General features: G+C 49.4%; 2 long non-coding RNA genes across 2 annotated transcripts; both read left to right on the top strand.

Annotated features, from left to right (window-relative positions):
• The first annotated feature begins 2,056 nt into the window (after positions 1 to 2,056).
• Positions 2,057 to 13,877, top strand: LOC308471922. The gene is made up of 2 exons (XR_013983212.1): positions 2,057 to 2,088; positions 13,626 to 13,877. It is a non-coding gene; the product is annotated as an uncharacterized lncRNA (long non-coding RNA).
• Positions 2,294 to 12,651, top strand: LOC308471921. Its single transcript, XR_013983211.1, has 3 exons — positions 2,294 to 5,468; positions 10,436 to 11,989; positions 12,515 to 12,651. It is a non-coding gene; the product is annotated as an uncharacterized lncRNA (long non-coding RNA).
• Positions 13,878 to 18,977: the final 5,100 nt, after the last annotated feature.

Raw genomic sequence — 18,977 nt, 5'->3', positions numbered from 1 at the left:
CTGGCTGTACTTCTTTGCAAGGAGGCTTCCCCAGATACTGGAAACCCTGTTGGTGGCAGGACCAAAGCTGGAGAGAGCCACTTGCCACGAGGGTCGCAAAACGAGCTTCTGCACAGTTGTGAAATTTGGGCCCTCAGCAAGGTGGGCAGCGTTTTGCAACAGCATCGAATATATTTGTTTCCTGGAACAGGTAAAAGTGACCAGCATTCCAGTGAGCACTGGAGACCCAGAAAAGATCTTCCCCAAAAGGAATAAACAGGCTTGAAAAAGTCTCTCCCCTTGTGGATGCATCTGATAACATGTTTGCATCAGCTGGTATGGAGGCAGCAGCAGCACGGGAAATGCCATATTATAATCTGCCACCCACACATAGCTCATCCCCTAATCCTCAATAGCTAGAATTTGGCTTTAGCCCTGGGAAATGGGGCTTATGTACCCTGTTAGGTTTGTTAGATGCAGTTTGGGAGAGCAGTTCACGCATACAAGTGTATGAACAAGTTCTTTCCATCGGGGGCTGCTGTGCGGGGCAGAAAGTTTGGAGAACATTGGCTTCATTTGTCACAGTTTCCTTACAAACAGAAAACACTTGTTTGTTTCTTTGGTTTTGCATCCCAGAAATTCGTGTGATCTCCGAGTTTGCCATATATGTCCAGCCTCTAAATGCTGTAACGCTTAACAGTTCCACCACAGATCAGAAACAATGGAAGAAAATGTTTCGATTCTAGGCCCAAATTTGGGACCCGACCATGGGAAGCAAAGCACTGCATCTATTATACAATGATACAAGCTTGTGACCTTTCTTGCCCCCCTGCTAAAATAGCCACTCGAGGCTTTAAATCCATGTATTACCCTTTGTCCATTTTTGCTGATCCTGGCTATATCCTCAGGCTATATATGATGTGCTCATGCTCTTTCAAGAAAAGGCGTGGGGGTTTTGAATAGGCTTTCGCCCCGGTCTCTTTTAATATCCTGTTAGTTTACGATCTGCTTCCTCAATCTTCTCATTATCCCCAATCAATATGCTTTCATTGTGCTGCCCTCTCTGTGGCTCAGATGGAAACCCTCTCTAGCTTCTCAGCCATCTCTTCTATCTAGGAGAGAAGGTTGCCTCTGGCTCTGCAAATCTCTCTCTTTCACTCTGCTGGGCCTGCCCTGCTCTTTCATGTTCTTTCTCCCTTCTTTGTTCCTTGACACAAGGATGCTCCGACATGCTGAGGCTGCAGAAGCACACCACACACAAACAGAGCAGAGAAGCAGGGCTGGGGGGAGGCCTGCATGAGGAAGCAGGTTTGCGGTGCGCCATTCAGCGTTCTTCCTGCCACGCTGTGGCTGTGATCCCACCGGGAGCGCACACACCCCCTTCTCCAAATGTGCCACCTGGCAAGGGGCATTCACGTTCGTCACCCTTTGCCAGTTCGGCAGGATGAGTCATGCCCAAGATTGCAGATGGAGGCCACACCTGCCAACCCCAAGCCATCCTGCTATTTCTTTTAGAGATGAAACTGAATCACCGCCGAGGTAGCAGGTCTGCCAGGAAAGGAAGAATGAGAAGCTGCATTCGTTTGGGAAGCAGAAGCCACCGATCTGGGCAGTGCTTGCTTAAAGAGAGGCCTCTGTGATCCTTTTTTTTTTTTTTTTTTTTTTTTGGCAAGCAAGAGTAGGGATCTGTGAGATAAACCAGGGAGGGCAGAGGTGTTTGGGCAATTCAGCAATTCAGGAGCAGCCACACCTCTTTGCATCCTCCTCCCTCTCCTCTAGATCACATGGGCAACTCTGTGAAGCAGGAGCAGCCAGCTGGACTACAACTCCTATCATCCCTGGCTATTGGCTGTGCTGGTTGGGGCTGATGGGAGTTGTAGCCCAACAGCATCTGAAGGGCACCAAGTTGGGGAAGACTGGATTACAGCAAGCAACACCTGGAGGTAGAATTTCATCCAAGGACAAGTGAATGAGGCTCCATCTTGAACAAGCAGTGGCATTAGATGTTGGGGGGGGGGTGTGTAGCTAAATATTTCAAGAAGAAGAAGAAAATATACCTGGGCGTGTGGATGTAGACCTGCACTTCAAAGAAGCAGAACTTGGCAGAGGGTAAGAAGCAGGGAAGAAGAGGAGGTCAACCTGAGGGAGCCTGGCTGGATCCCATCATGTTCCACTGGCGTGGAGAGAGGGCATGTTATATGAAAGATATCATAAGAAAGAAAAGGAATATGCTGCCTATTTAATTATTGCTACATATATCTATATCTATATCTATATCTATATCTATATATATATATATATATATAGTCTCAAAGCAACTTAGAATTTCTGAAAGAAAAGAAAAACCAATACCAAATTAAAATACATCAAAAGATTCAAAGACAATATTAACCAAAATCTCTCATCTGGCAATAGTGTAAAAGCAAAAACTTTTGCCAGCAGGGAACAGTGTGTTGCTCCCCCTATTCTTTTCTCTCTCTTTTTAACATTCAGCAGCAAATGGGGAAAGCAGCAAGTGGTGGCCACTAGGAGGGCCCTACTTGGAAGCAATCTTTATCTTGCTGAGCCTGCATTTACAAAAACAACATCTGCTTCCTCCTCCATTTTATTGGTTTTCATTGCAACTGAATAATAGGGCCATCAGCCTGGAGTTCGTTTCCATGGAAGTAAAAGAAATTAATTCTAATAAATGATTTTTTAAAAAAAGGAAAGAAAGGAAAACCCGAGTGAAAGATGGACAAGGAAAGGCTGTTGCTCAGAAGCAGAGCACACGGAAGGCAATGGGTTTAATCCCTTGGTAATTCCAGGTTGGGGAAAACCCTGGAGAGCCACTGCCAAACACTGTCAGCATTATTGAGTTATATAGACCCAATGATAAGAAGCAGCTTCCTGTGTTCTTATGAGAAAGAAATGACAGGACAATTCATCCAACGGAAAGCTTACCGGGCCCGATCATACGGCTTTGGAAAGCCTCCCTTTATGAAGTGATTAGCAGCAGGAACAGCTTTGCCAGCCATGTTTTATTCACAAAAATGTACTGCTTCAGCTTCCAGGGTCTCAGCACCAGTAACTTTGCTTCCTGCACCGCTCAAAGCAAAGCAAAGCAAACTGCAGTGCAATGGCCCCAGGCTTAGCTTCCACTGTTTTTTGAGAGTCTCTGCACTTTTAAGTCTTTGTGATTTCACCATAGTTTCTGTCCTTGACTTGTGAACGGGGATGTTTGTGTGCTGCATTGGGCAGGGCCAAAAAACTCCTTGGCAGGAAGGCTGAGGCAGAAGAGCCCGGTTGATGGAAGCCTTCATTTCTGGCTCTCGTCAATCCCCACATCTCTGATCTGACACTGACGTATCTAATCCCACCTTCAGCTCTCTGGTAAGGCCTGGTGTCATGTGACTTGGCCAGCAGCTGGGAGCGATGATGGTCAAACAATCTCCTCAGCATTTCCCTAACTGGCTGCAGCAATCAGCTTACCATTAATCTCGGCTTGTCCCCCTTTGCCCTCTTGGGCCTGAGAGAGAGGCTGCTCAGCGGAGGAAGCAAAGCGCAAGGAATCCGCCTGGGAATGAGGCAGTGGGACACCGACCAAGAGCAGAATCTGACAGGGGGGTGGGGGACAGGCAAGGGGGAAAGCGAAAGGAAGAGCAAGCCGCGACTAGCCTCAGAAACTGAGTCGCTCCGGTGAGTCAAGCCCTCATCAGCTGCCAGGAGGGAGAGGAATGAGTCAGTGCCAGGAAAAGTGTACATTTGCTGACTGCACCGCTTGAGGTTCTTGCTGGGGCAGCAGGATGATTCTATGAGCTCCCAGTTAGAAGTGCACCAACCATCTCTGTCTCTTGTTCTTTCTCTGTCTGTCAGAGGCACACGTCATCCCTCCTCAGTCTGGCTCTTTTGTCTGCAAGTATATGATGATGCTGAGCAAGAGGCCAGTCCAAGTGAAGCATTGGATACATGCCTCTCTAGTCACCAAACATTGCTACCCCCACACCACTTCGTCCAGATGCAAGGCTCTGTCATTAGGGATGGTTTAATGCATAACAAAAACAGCTGCATTAGTCACACAGGCCACTGATCGGCAAATGGGGTGCACTGCCGCCAGCTGGTACTAAAATGGAACCCGAAATCCATCCCTGTGTGCAGCTAAATTTGGGTTCCATTTGGGTACGAGCATGAAAAATATCCGGAATGGCCCTTCAAGTGTGATATTTGATTCTGCTCCGTGCCATAGCTCCCCCAAAGAGGCCACAACCTTCCAGTGACAACCTAGTATCTACACGGCTCAGAAGGCTATGCTCTCGGCACAGATGGAATTGCACCCGTGGTTATCAGAGTAAACAGTCGCAAAAGCAGACACAGGCCTTCGCCCTCTGCAGCCTCCAGGACTAGCTCCACTTCCTAGCGTTCCTTCCAGACAGCTTTCTGCCTCATGCAAGCTGATGTATATGCCAGTGCTCAGCACTTCGGCGAGGCTTTCTTCCTGCAACTGGAACTCTCATTTTTCTATTTGGTAGAGATACTAAGAGCAACAGTTGTAGCTGCAGAAGCACTGAGGTGGCTGGTGTGGTCCTTCTTGGCAACACATGGGCCTTGCACACTTGGTGTGGCAAGTTGCTGTTTGAGCCAACGTTTTTAAGAGTGAATCTGAGCGCACCGCTGCTCACATTGTTGCTATGAGTGAGTGTGGGGGTCTTCCTTTCCACACTAATGGTGGGTTGTGCCCAAAGTGAGAAAAGTTATCTAGTTGTCATCACATTCTTAACATGCCATTGTGCCAGCAAATGCCAGAGTTATGAGCCCCTTTGTGGCTTTTGGGGGGGCGGGATATATAATGCCTAGTATTCCAAAATTCTAATCTAGTGAGAGAATAGATTAGAAGAGGTACTACATGTCTGCCTGAGATATAGCTAACCTGGTTACTGAGGTGGGATTTTGTCTGCAGCTAAGCTTTGTTGTCATGGGCAATACTTGACTCAGTGCCATAGCTCTCTCTGGACTGAGCTCACACCCTAGCAGCTCATACCAGCCAGAGGGAAGTGATGCAAAACAGGCATCTTCCAAGCGACCCCCTCCACACAAAAGGCAAGATGATGCAGGATGACACATGCCACCCAAATGAAAATATTGATGATCCTTTCTAAATTTTCACAAACATCATTTTGTTTTTCTTTTTTTGCAGTAGCAGAAAAAGTGGGGGTTTGGAAACATTATTCCAGAATACTAGCTGAAGGATGTGGGCATCTTGTGGCAATGTGTCATCCCCCGCTAAAAAAAATAAAAATCCCTTCAGCAACTATTCCACTATAAATAGTGAAGTGTGGAAAGGCCCACAGAGAAGGCAGCCAAGTATGGCTGCAATAGCAGCTTCAAACAATGGAGCATGGTCCCCATGTGCAGGTGTCAAGGAAAGAACCATAGCCAGCATTACTGTGGAAAGTCTTCCGCGGAGGATGCACATTAATTTAGTGGTATCTGCTGCCCATTGGGCATGGTAGGTGAAATATACTCAGAGTCGCAAAGTGATTTCATGCTCTTTATTCAGCTCATAGTGGTGAGGAGGAATGAATGAATGTCCCCTCACAGTATCTGCTTTATATACATTATTTACACAATGGGCTGCACATGATTGGCTAATTCTGGAATTCTACTGTAAGCCAATCAGGTTGTGGATTCACTTCTATCTGGAGCAGGATTGGGTGGTTCCTGCCAACCAATCATACTGCTGCATTGTTCTAGGACCAATCAGACTGCTGCATTCTGAATCCTATTGTTCTAGGACCAATCAGACTGCTGCCTTTTGGATCCTATTGTTCTAGGACCAATCAGACTGCTACAGTTTGGATCCTATTCAACTCAGTACATAACACCCCTCCCCTCTAAGTTCCAGTCCTGCCCGGGAGGTCGCATTCATAGTCCTCAAGGTATGCCGGCGGCCTACGTGTGCGTTGTGGCCTGGGGTGTTCCCTGGTCCGGGCTCCGGGTTCTGGCTCGTGTTCCAAGGATGCTGGCTGTGGTGCGGCTGTTTGGTCTGGTGCAACCGGCTCGCTCAGTCGTGGTTCTGGTTCCGGTGTCCTTTCGGCCTCACGGGTCCTCTCTGTATTTACTGATTCTGCCTCTCCTGCTGGCCCCTCCTGCTCTATGGGCCTCACTGCCCCGCTGTTCCCTTGGGACTCCTCTGACCTGTCCTCCTCCTGGTTTTCTCCCGGGAATCGTCGCCGTATCTGGTCGCAGTGGCGGCGCCAGCATTGCCCCCCATCCGTTAGCACCTCGTACGACACGGGGCCAGTGACCCTGGTGATTGTGGCGGGTACCCATGCTGGGCCTGCCCCAAAATTCTTTGCGTACACTGGGTCCTGGGCCTCGAAGGTCCGGGGGTTCCTGCCTTCCCCCACCACTACCTCATCCTGAGCTCTATCGGGGTGAAGGCGGTCCAATCTGATTGCAAGGCGCCGACCCATTAGTAGTTCAGCGGGGCTCCGGCCAGTCGTTGAGCTGGGGGTGCTGTGCTGTGCTAGAAGGAATGTGGCAAGGCGGTACTCCCAGTCCCCTTGCGTCATGCGGCGAAGGGTGTCCTTGGTGGTCCGCACCATGCGTTCTGCTTGGCCATTGGTGGCAGGGTGGAACGGCGCCGAACGGATGTGGCGGATGGCGTTCTGCGCTGTGAAGGTTTGGAATTCTCCTGACGTAAATGCAGTCCCGTTGTCTGAGACGAGAGTGTCAGGGAGCCCGTGGGTTGCAAACAGCCTGCGTAGTACCCGGATGGCTGCGGACGTGGAAGTGGACGGTACCAGTGCGACTTCCAGCCATTTGGTGTAGGAGTCCACCACTATGAAGAATGTTTTCCCCTGAAAGGGGCCAGCGAAATCCACATGCAGGCGTGACCATGGTGCTCGGGCGGACTCCCAGGACTGGACTGGGGCCCTTGGGGGGTCTGGGCGGGATTCTTGGCAGGCCTGGCAGTGTTTGACCCAGGCCTCTATCTCTCCATCGATCCCCGGCCACCACACATAACTCCTGGCAAGGGCCTTCATTCTTACTACCCCTGGATGTGTCTCGTGTAGGGCTGTGAGGACCCTTTTGCAGAGGGGCTGGGGAACAACGACTCTGCTTCCCCATAACAGGCACCCCTTGTGGGCCGACAGTTCATGTTTGCGGGTTGTGTAGCCGGCGAATTCTGGCCCGGGGCTGCTGCTGGGCCATCCCCTCCACACCCAGTCCAGGACCCGGGAGATGACCCTATCTTTCTTGGAATGGTGTGCAACTTCTTGTGCCTGAATGGGGCGGTCGGGAAGCAGCTCCAGGCTCATAACCTCTTGTGCAGGTGCTGGGTCAGGGCCTGTTTCCGGTAGTGGTAGCCTGCTGAGGGCGTCCGCATGGCCCATCGCCTTCCCAGGTCGGTGAATCAGTGCATACTGGTAGCTGGCAAGGAAAATTGACCACCTGAGGACGCGAGGAGACAGCACTTGGGGGGTCTGCTTTTCGGGGGCAAACAAGCCAAGCAACGGCTTGTGGTCAGTCACCACGGTGAAGGGCCGCCCGTACAAGAAATCATGGAATTTTTTTACTCCCTTTACGATTGCCAGACCCTCCTTGTCGATTTGCGAGTAGTTCCGCTCGGTTGTGTTGAGTGTCTGGGAAAAGTACGCCACCGGTACCTCTCTTCCATCCGGGAGTTGGTGCCCCAGGACAGCTCCAATGCCATAGGGTGAGGCGTCGCATGCTAGCACCACCGGCAGCCTCTCGTCGAAGTGTGCCAAGACCGAGTTTGAGACAAGCAAGTCCTTGACTGCCTGGAATGCGGCCTCCTGGCGCTGGCCCCACACCCAAGGGGCCCGCTTGTCCAGGAGTCTGTGTAGGGGCTCCGCTACCGCCGCCTTGTGGGGAAGGAAGGAATGGTAAAAGTTCAATAGTCCCAAGAAGGCCTGAAGTTCAGTCTTGCTCTTGGGCGCTGGGGCATCACAAATGGCCCGTACCTTGTCCCCAGTCGGGTGGACCCCTTCTGCGTCCACCATAAATCCCAGAAAGTCCACCTGAGGCACTCCTAGTAGACATTTTTCCCGCTTCACCTTGAGACCCGCCGTCTGGAAACGGTGCAGAACGGTGCGGAGGCGGTCCTCAAACTCCTCTGGTGTGGGGCCGGCAATCAACACATCATCGAAGAAGGGGGTGACGCCAGGAATCCCTTTAAGGAGAGAGTCCATTATATTCTGGAATATGCCTGGTGCCACGCTGACACCGAATTGCAGCCGCTTTACCCTGAACGCTCCTCTGTGCGTCACAATCGTCTGTGCCTCTGCTGTGGCCTCATCTACTGGCAGCTGTTGATATGCTTGGGCCAAGTCCAGCTTGCCAAAAATTTTCGACCCAGCCAGGGTGGCAAGGACATGGCTGACCACTGGCACTGGGTATGCGTGGGCCGTGAGGGCCTTGTTTATGGTACATTTGTAGTCTGCGCAGATGCGGACCGAACCATTAGGCTTGACGGGTGTGACGATTGGGGTTTCCCAGGGAGCATTAGGCACCGGCTCCAGCACTCCTTGCTCTACGAGTCGGTCCAATTCCTCGTCTATACGGGGTTTCAAGGCGAACGGGACCCGGCGGGCCTTGAGCCTGACCGGTCGTACTGCGGGGTCAAGCTGTAGCGCAATGGGGGGGCCCGTATACTGTCCCAATTTCCCATCGAAAACCCCTGGAAATTCCTTGCATATGGCGTCCACGTCCACTTGTAAGCTAGTGTGGTTCACCCCGGTGACAGCTAGCCCCAGTGGTCCAAACCATGCCAATCCCAGTAAGCTAATGTAGGGGCCCTTGACCACAAGCAAGTCCAGTTGCCGCGTCCGCCCTCGGTATTGCACCCTGAAGGTCCCCACCCCCATTGTGGGGACCTTACGTTTCTGGAAGTCCCGGAGGGTGAATGGGGCCGGCCTGAGTTTGGGACCCCCAGTGGGACACAGTTTCCTTAAGGTCCTTGCCGAGATTATGGATAGAGTTGAACCCGTGTCAAGCTCCATGCGGCATGGGGCCCCCTCTATCTGTACCTCTACATAAATTTTCTCTACGTTGGGGTGGGGCAACTGGTATACCTGGAAGTCCGTGAGCTCCGTCGAGTTGCCTTGGTGCGTTGGGCCCCGGGACCTGGGGCTCTTGGATTGGTCATCTGATGCCTGGTGTCGGGTGGGCCGAGCCCGACACACCCGGGCGATGTGTCCCGATTTTCTGCACTGCCTGCACTCTGCGTTGCGGAAACGGCAGGTCCTCCTCTCGTGACTCTCCCCGCAGCTTGCGCAGTTCCCTCCTTCTCGTCGAGGCAGCTGTGGTCTGTGCGCTGCTTGAGTGCGCTGCTGTACTCGGTGCACCTCCTCCCTGTCGGATCCTGAGTCGTCGGTGAGGTCTTCATGGTGGACCCTCGGTTGGGATGGCAGGCTCGGCCGTGCCTCTTGGGTCGACCTCTCGGCAGCTTCTGTTGCCAGGGCCTCCTCCAGAGCGACCTGGAACGTTAGGTCCTTCTTAGCGTAGAGGCGTCGTTGCAGCTTCTCATCCTTCAGGCCACCGACGAGGCGGTCACGAAGCATGTTCTCCAGCTCTGAGAAGTTGCAGAACCGGGCGGCTTGGCGGAGAGAGGTCACAAACCCAGTTATGGTTTCCCCAGGGGCTTGCCGCTTTGCGTAGAAGGCATTTCGACGAGCCACCACTGAGGGCTGCGGCGAAAAGTGCCCCTTCAGCTGTTCCATTATTGTTTTGTATGGAACAGTAGCGACGTCTTCAGGCGCAAGGAGAGCCCGGGCGATTTCAAACGTCTCCTCTCCGCAGACGCTGAAGAATATCGCCCTCTTCGTCTTCGAAGAAGGCGTCTTCTTCGTCGGTGACCCCTTTGGCTTCTAGGAGGAAGGTGAAACGGGAGGCGTACGCTTCCCAGTCTCCAGATGCTGGGTTGAATGGCGAGAAGCTGCTGTTGGCTGCCATTCTGAGTTCCTTGTGCCCCGGAGCTGAAGCCTGGATACACGGTGCGAGGCAGCGGTGCGGCAGTTGGCGGTGCTGCGGTGCTGTGTGTGGCAGTCAGCTCAGCGGGATCCCATCCTCGTCGCCAGTGAAATATACTCAGAGTCGCAAAGTGATTTCATGCTCTTTATTCAGCTCATAGTGGTGAGGAGGAATGAATGAATGTCCCCTCACAGTATCTGCTTTATATACATTATTTACACAATGGGCTGCACATGATTGGCTAATTCTGGAATTCTACTGTAAGCCAATCAGGTTGTGGATTCACTTCTATCTGGAGCAGGATTGGGTGGTTCCTGCCAACCAATCATACTGCTGCATTGTTCTAGGACCAATCAGACTGCTGCATTCTGAATCCTATTGTTCTAGGACCAATCAGACTGCTGCCTTTTGGATCCTATTGTTCTAGGACCAATCAGACTGCTACAGTTTGGATCCTATTCAACTCAGTACATAACACCAGGGCAGGAAGGACAACAGGAGATGGAGCCGGCAGAGATGACAGGCGGAGCTTAGCACTCTCTTCCTCCCTGCCCTATAAGGGCAAAACAGCCTGAGGAGGAGGAGGTGGGCAGCCAGGACCACCCCGTGGAAAGGCTGTAAGAAGTCATGCAGGTGGGGACTGGCTGAATGGAGACTGAGGTTGGTGATCCATCCACCCCAAAGGACCAACGTTCATTGCATAAATCCACTTTATGCATGGCCAACCTCATGAAGCAGCGGGGGGGGGGGGGGAGAGATATGCATTACACCGTCAGCACTTATCAAGAGGAAGGAGAAATGCTTGGCGCAATACACAAAGGTCACTCTCTGCAGCAATCTGTACCAGTGTCCAATGGGAAGTTAACATGGTGCAATTGTGCTAGAGGTCTTTGCCGCTACTGATTGTAAATGCCAATAGAGGAAGGGCACATTGTGGCAATTAGCCTTGGTTGAGCTCTCTCTCGTGTCCCCATTTCCTGCAGCAAGTGCAGGAATGCTGCAACTCCCAGCCCCCCAAATGAATATCAGGAGATGTTTGGATCTTGCAAAGAAGGATGTCTGCTTTCTTCAAGACACATACATGCATGGAACCTGCCATTGCACACAGATATGCTTTCTTTTGAAATGTCTAAGATTTTTTTGTTAACTTTCTTTGTGTTAAATATGTATTCTGTAGTTGACCTTTGTAATGTTTTATTTTGATATCTTTAAGATAATATTTTAGTTTCTGTTAATTGTGGTTGCTTTGCCTGTATACTTTATATTTGACTTTCTTCAGTAATGTGTTATTCTGGATTGTTTTGTTGATTTTTTAATGTGCTGTGAACCACTTTGAGATTTTTCTTAAAAATATAAAGTGGTATAGAAATGAAATGACTCATCATCATCATCTTATCTTCTCCATGATTTTGTGGAAGAAGTTTTTTCCTCTTTGTACGTTCTCAGCTAGCAGTTTGTTGAGTGGGTTTGGACTGGTAATATTCCTCATTGTAAAACAGATTGAGGGTCAGTTATAGAGATTTTTAAAAAATCAAAACCACCACCACCACCAGAAACAGATTTCTCTCAATCCAGAGAAAGATCATTATCCTTAAACACCAACTGAAATCAATGAGATCTGCTAGCTGAAATGAATAGGATGCAAGTGTAACTGAAGCTGCATTCCTCTGCACATTTACATTGGGAGGGGGGTGCCTTTGAACACTGGGGAATAGATTTCTGATAGAATCAGACCGCTTGCTCAGTCAGATCCAGAATCTTTAAGTGCTACCCATACTAAATATTAACCCAGATCTGCTGCCAATAGCACAATATCCCATCTCCACAAAATGGGTGAGTCAGAAAGCAGCTAGGCAAAACTGATCCACCATTTCTGTGAAGGTAGGGATAGCCATGCTCATGCTTACCTGGAAACAAGAACCTTGCACTATATGCGCACATCAGTATATGCATGATACAGCCGAGGGTTGTGTGGCCTTCAAGCAGTTCTTTAAAAATAAGCAAAGGCAGTGATGGTACAGGCACAGTCCAATAGGTGCTTGAATCATAGAATCATAGAGTTGGAAGAGACCACAAGGGCCATCGAGTCCAACCCCCTGCCAAGCAGGAAACACCATCAGAGCACTCCTGACATATGGTTGTCAAGCCTCTGCTTAAAGACCTCCAAAGAAGGAGACTCCACCACACTCCTTGGCAGCAAATTCCACTGTCGAACAGCTCTCTGTCAGGAAGTTCTTCCTAATGTTTAGGTGGAATCTTCTTTCTTGTAGTTTGGATCCATTGCTCCGTGTCCGCTTCTCTGGAGCAGCAGAAAACAACCTTTCTCCCTCCTCTATGTGACATCCTTTTATATATTTGAACATGGCTATCATATCTCCCCTTAACCTCCTCTTCTCCAGGCTAAACATGCCCAGCTCCCTTAGCCGTTCCTCATAAGGCATCGTTTCCAGGCCTTTGACCATTTTGGTTGCCCTCCTCTGGACACGTTCCAGTTTGTCAGTGTCCTTCTTGAACTGTGGTGCCCAGAACTGGACACAGTACTCCAGGTGAGGTCTGTGAGGTGCTTGTGATACTTGTTCAGTCACATTCCCTGCAGCACTCCCAATTGTAACTTATTGCACTAGGTTGGGGAAGGGTGTATGGGAATAGTATTTTCCTAGCAGCAAAATATTCTGGTTTGGAGTGTTTTGAAAATGTGATGTTCAGCAATATAAATGCTGTCCTAAGACAAAATGTCTGGATACTCTGAGCACTCTCAAACTCATGTTGAGCATCCATCCTGACTTACTTGCAGAGGAGCAGATGAAGCTAACTACTTGTCATTCATTCTGGAGATTAGGGGCACTGCATTTCCATCACACTTCTCTGCCACTTCCCTTATTGCAAGAAGTCTGATCTTTTGAGAAGGAGAGTCGTTTGTGCAAGACCTCCCAATCAACTAGAATTGAACTGCCTGAATTTGTTGGTATGTGACCAAACCCCGCCTAAAAACAGCGCCCTTTGCAACACAAATGAGAACTGCACATTTGTGATGCTACCTACTGTCTGCAGATGGCCCATGTGATCTCAAACCCACCTTCGGTTAAATTTAAGCAGCAAACCATCTTAAAGGCAACGTCAAGGGGTGGTCAGGGGGCGGATAATGCAACAAGCTGTTCTTGATTAGGAAGGACATGCCTGTGGAGCTGGTATGTGTGTCGCATGCCCTGCCCCTCTGCGCAAGAGGCAAGCATTTGCCCTGGAGAGGTTCATCTGCCTGCCCTTCACCCATCGCAGCACAAAGACAAAGCAGAGGAATGACGATCCAGCAGAATGGCATGTTTCTCACCACCTTTCCCCCCTTTCCTCCACATGGGCTGAATCAGCATTTCAGGGAAACCATGCAAATGCTGAATCGCCACAAGCTTATTTTGCCAGGCCTGCCTTGCTGCCAGATGGGGCTTAGGAACGAGAAGCAGAGCACAGGGGGGAGACATTTGCAAACAGGGGGGCACAGAAAGGGCAGGATGCAATGCCGTTCCTCCCCACCTGACTGAACTGATGTTGGAGATTCTCTCCCCAAATACATTTAAAAACCACCCCATAGAATCTAAAATTTAAAAATGGAAATAAAGACTAGCCCTCTTCCTTTTACTATATTAACCTGCTCTACCATTTTCAATGTATTCCAGCCTTCCTCAAACTCTTGCCGTCCTGGAGTTTTGGACTACAAATCTCATCAGCCTCAGCCAGCATGGGCACCACGTTGGGGAAGGGTGATGTGTCCCATAATACCTCAGTTCATTCTGCCACTGCTCCAAGCAAAAGGTCTACAGTCTTATCTCCTAGCCATCATTCCTCTCTCCCTCTCTGTCTGTCTGTATAAATGAAATGGCTTTTTAAAAATTCAGATGATTATCTTTAAGAATAAAATGGATAAAGGATTTTTTTTAAAAAATGCATTTTGTGTTCTGAGCATTTAGGTCACTTGCTTTTAATCCCACTTTTAATCCTTTTTCTCTGCATCTGTGAGAACCAAAAGCATTTTTAAAATGGAATCTGAAGCTCTTAATTTCATGTGGAACTTCAGGTTTCTACAAGCCCAAAAACGATGGAAATCAAGATTAAAGTGTATGAGCTGGCAGTGCAGGGCACCACCTTTCGCATATTGGCATACTCATTCCTCTGAACTCGTTCCTCCTTCACAGCAGAAGGCATGAAAAGCAGGGTGTTCCCCTGATTCCTCTCCTGCCTGGCAGGGCTTTCTATCAGCAGGGCACGCCTATGCCAGGCAGGGGAGGAGGAGGAGGGAGACAGGCAGGCTAAAAAGCTGCACCCTGGGGAGCGAGGCATTGCCCAAGCATGCCTGGCACAGTCAACAGCACAGCAGCAGGCACTACTGCCAGCAACCTCCTTGCACAACAGAAATGGGGGTTGGGTCAAAGTATGGACCCTTTGCAAATCTGCTGGGTATTTGTCATCCACCCTTTGAGATGAAGCTACCTTGGAGTGGGTCAGCCCAACATTTGTGGCATTTTGAATTTCTCCCATAGAGAAGAATGATTCTGACCATTTCAGTTTCTCCCAGTTACACACTTTAACATTAGTTTGCAATTGTTATTTTAATCCCTCTTTTGTATTTTAGTGCAAATTTCTCATAACATACACATTTTTGTATGATATTTTACCCAATATGCACTTTTTTTGCAAAGCAATTTTCTCTAATGTAATACGTTTTTCATGTTATTTTGATTCATTTATGTACTTTATAGTCATCCTTTACCCTAGTACATTCATTTTGTAAATGAACTAGTTGCCTGCAAAATTCGCAGAAGTGTGAATTTTGACAGGTGGCTGTGTTTCGGTTCGCCTACTGTTTTGGAACATGCATTTGAAATGAATTTCTCCCTGATCCCTACCTCCCAGTAGTTTGGGAGTTGAGGACAGACAAATGGCTCCTAAGCCCTCATTATGGGGGGGGGGCAGCAGATCCTTTCCCTGCTTTCCTCGCCCCTTACAAAACTTAAGAAGCGCATTTCTCCACAAAGGGCAATTGAGAAGGAGCACACTTCCCTGTGTTTGCCTTAGTTAGGACCCCAGGGGTTCTTCCTCCATTCTGCACTGACAGCAGTTTCCACAGAATCTGGCAGATGCTACAGAAGATAGTAGCGGCTGCACAATGTCAGTCACGAGGACATCAGAGTCACATCCAGTCAGGATACCCAAGGCAATAGCTAGGCAAGGCAATAAGCTCCAGCCATTGCTTTTGGAGCACACTGTATCCTCATGATGTGATCCCTGCCCAATGCTTGTTCCACATTCTTGGCTTATATATTAGAAATATCAAATGAACAACCATTTGAACTCCTGATCCTTACTCATATTGAAGACAGAACATGATATATATCACTACAGAGTCATGAGAAGAACACTACCACCACACTTCTTTTATAGAACACAGATATCTAGTGTCTGGTAAAAGGGAAAAATTGATTTTTATCTCTGCCTGGGTAAGGTGATTAAAGTGCTCTGTTGCCTAGTGCTTTCAAAAATCAACCAACCACTTTTTGCTGTTAGGAAAGTGATGAGGAAGCAAAGTGTGCAACAGTGCAGCTGGGGCCACCCAACCCTCCAACAGGAAGGCAGCAGGATTCTGCACCAGCTGAAAGTCTTGTCCCACCCAGAGGCCGTGACAGCTAGGCCCACAATGTCCTCATGCAGCCAAGTACTAACGACAGCTTCTGAGTTGAAAGTGGGCATGTGCAGAGAACGATGGGGATCCCGTGCCTTTAGCAGATGGGCAGAGGAGGGAATTTGTGTGGAGAGGGGGTGGTTCTCCCTCTAACGTGACTTGCTGTGTGTGGAATTCCAGCAGCTATGAAAGGTGTCCAGGGCAACAAGGGAGGGATGGAGGCCTGTTCCCTGTTGCATCAGGTTACTCTGAGTGGGTTGGTTGGTTGGATGCAGACAGGACTTGAACATTTCTATATATACAGCCGAGGCCAAAAGCCTTTCCCCCTACAGACTATATACATCAATCATGCTTTCGGGAAGCTAAATGTCCCTGGCCTTTTCGAACTTGCCCTGCAATTGATCCCACAGGGAGGAGGAGTGCTTCCCCCACCTCTTTCCAAAGCCTGCCCCATAGCTGCTTCTTTTTTACCTTTTGCATGCAATGCTGAACTTTGCTCCTTTAACTAGCTATGAAATGTTAGGAGACTGGAGGAGGGAAAACACACACATCCTGGGAGTCGAGCATTTGGAACAATAAAACCAACCAACCCTGGAGTAAATAATTTGGCAAGTGGAGTCGAGTTCAGTTTGTATGAAGTGGGAGGGAGCTGGGTCAGAGGGATTGTTGTGTGTTTGGGCAAAGGCAAGCTCCTTTCTAAACGCTCAGCTTGGCTCCCTCAGCTGCTCTCACCTCCCTCCCCCTACCTTACAGTGGAAAAGCGCAAGGCATACAATTAAGCAGAGAATTATAGCCTAATTGCCCTTTCTCCGATCCATCTGCTCGGAGTGTATTGGAAAGTCTCTAGGGCTGTTGCTACAAGCTTTTAGCCAAATGTACACCATAGACCTCTGAGGCGCTCCTCTCTCCCTTTGTGCGCCAGGCAAGCTCAGAGAGCCACAGGAGCCAGCAGGCCGCCCTCCAACAGCGTACATTCATGCAGCCTTTGCAAAAAAAAAGGGGGGGGAGGGTGAAATGTTCCCCTCCTCTTCTGTAGCACCTTTCTTCCAATGCAGCCTTGCCCGCTGCCTCATTCTCTTCTTGCGCCTCCAGTGCGGGGTGCCAGCTTATGATTTCAAAGATCTTGGCATGTAGGCAGTGGAGTCAGGGGGTGATTCCCTCAAGCACAGAGTCAGCCCAGAGGTGGATTCATTTCACCATTCAACGTTTTCAGTATGCTTGGTATGAAACCTGAATAGCAGTCCACCTGACCTTAGAAGGCTCCAGCTGCGAATAAGTGCCACAGCCTCTGCTGCCAGGCTCCCCCAAGGACCACAGCTCTCTTCCAATTAGAAAATAGTGTAAGTGGTTGTGCAGCAAGTAAGTCTACACACAGGGGAGTCATGAGTCATGACACATCTACAGGGGCAAGAGTGGACTCTCTGGGAAGGATTCACCCAATGCATCCCATCAACAGAAGCCCTGTGTAAGGACATCTGCTAGCACAGTGGGGCTTCCCCCCCCCTCCTGAAATGGAGGTGGGAGAACCCCCAGAACAGCACATGGGGAGGGGAATTGTCCCATCAGGCAAGTTTGTGATTTTACCTGGCCAGAATGCGCCCTTAATCTGTGGCGATCCCTCATTTGCCTGGATGGAGGATGGATAGGTGTGTGTGTGTGTGTGTGTGTGTGTGAACACACTCTCTTTGGCCACACCCACCACTAGTACACAGCCCCTGGAAGGTGGCCTATGAGGTAATGTTGAGAAAAGGTTCTTCACTTCTTCTCTGAACACTCACGGAATAGGAACAGTCTCCTGAAGAATGACACTTAACACTCCACCTTTTGAGTAGCAAATTCACGTGCCAATAATTGCTTCAACCTCCAATTAGAAAATGTTTTAAGCCTCAAGAAAACATTCCTCAAGAAGTCTAGGCTTCCTCACACATTATGTATCTCTAGACACATGCCTAGAATATCATGTGCAAATGGAACGAGCATGTCCTTGTAGGCTGTGTCCTACAGGCCTGACGTTGGTTCCAATTGGATGCCCACTTGCTGGGTAATCCTGGGTTTGCTGCTGTGCAATGTATACACAACACAGTCCTGAGGACCTTGTATTGGCAGGGCGCAGACCAGTGAGGAGGGCTCAGACTTGGACCGGCACCCTAGCATAGCTTGCTTGACTGTTCTATGTTCATGTTCACAGCAAAGTTCTTAAAATGCTTCATCCCTGCATGTCACTGAAGGGTCCACTTGGCAGTTTGGCAGCTTACAGCTCATGTGCAAGAATTTGGGCATGTACGATAAGTTAATACTGAAGTAGGCCACCCTTTCTGCACATGTATGGAGACATAGATGCCATCTCGCGCCAAAGATTGTGGGTGCCCAAAACAAAGGGCTGCAACTTTGCCCATTGACTTTGTGGGGGCCCAGTCCCACAAGTATACTATTGTGGGTGTCGAAGCAGCCATGGCCCCCTGGAGTTGGCTCCAGTGCATGGAGAAAATAAGGATGGAGGAAAAATATTTTTGTCTCCTTTAAAATTATTGCAAACAGGCATACAGGCCAGATTTCCCATTGGCATCTGTACATCTACTCCAACACTCCACATGATCCTTGGACCCTCATTTTGACACTTGGCTGGTTTATTCTATTTGCAGAGCAAACAGTCCCTCTTTGCTGTCAGATAAGGCTATACCGGATCTCTGGCTAGGCAGCTGGAAGCTGGCAGAAAACAGGGCTCGGCCCTTCTGGTGCCTCCCTGCCTGCTTTCACTTCCCCAGGTGGTTTTCCATTTAGATATCCAGCTTTGAGACTTCTGCATTTTGATGAACAGCACCCAGTTGTGCAAATGCAGGATTGCCCCTCATTCACCTCATCAGCTCAAAGCATTCTTATATGTCATGTAGGATGACTCCCTAAGGAGGCCTAGCCAATGGCCAAAGCTTCTCCTTAGCTTCTCTGAACAGGTCTTTTGCTTGGGCTTGCAACCAAGGCCAGCTCAGTCATACCCTTCCCACTTTGTGGGCTAGAGAAAACCATGAGCTGCCCAGCTCCTTGCGTAAGATTTGACTTACTTACAAGGGGGGATAGACGCTACTGTCTGCTCTTCGGATATTTTTACAGGCACCTCTGTTAACGTCCAAGAGCTTGAGAGCCCTGCTGGATGAGGTCCAGTGTCTTGTTCTCACAGCAGCCAACAAGGTACCTCTGTGAAGGCCATGAGCAGGACATGTGTGCAGCAGCAGCAGCACTTGTGCCCCCCAGCAACGGATATTCAGAGACAGACCACCTTTGATACTGGAGGCTGCACACAGCCATTGGGACTAGAAACCATTGGCAGCCCGATCCTGCATGAGTTTGTTAGGAG

The sequence above is a fragment of the Podarcis pityusensis genome (genome assembly GCF_964106645.2).
Source record: "Podarcis pityusensis genome assembly, chromosome: 2".
Lineage (NCBI taxonomy): Eukaryota > Metazoa > Chordata > Lepidosauria > Squamata > Lacertidae > Podarcis > Podarcis pityusensis.
The sequence above is the reverse complement of the archived record's forward strand: the minus strand, read 5'-3'. Positions and strand labels throughout refer to the sequence as shown.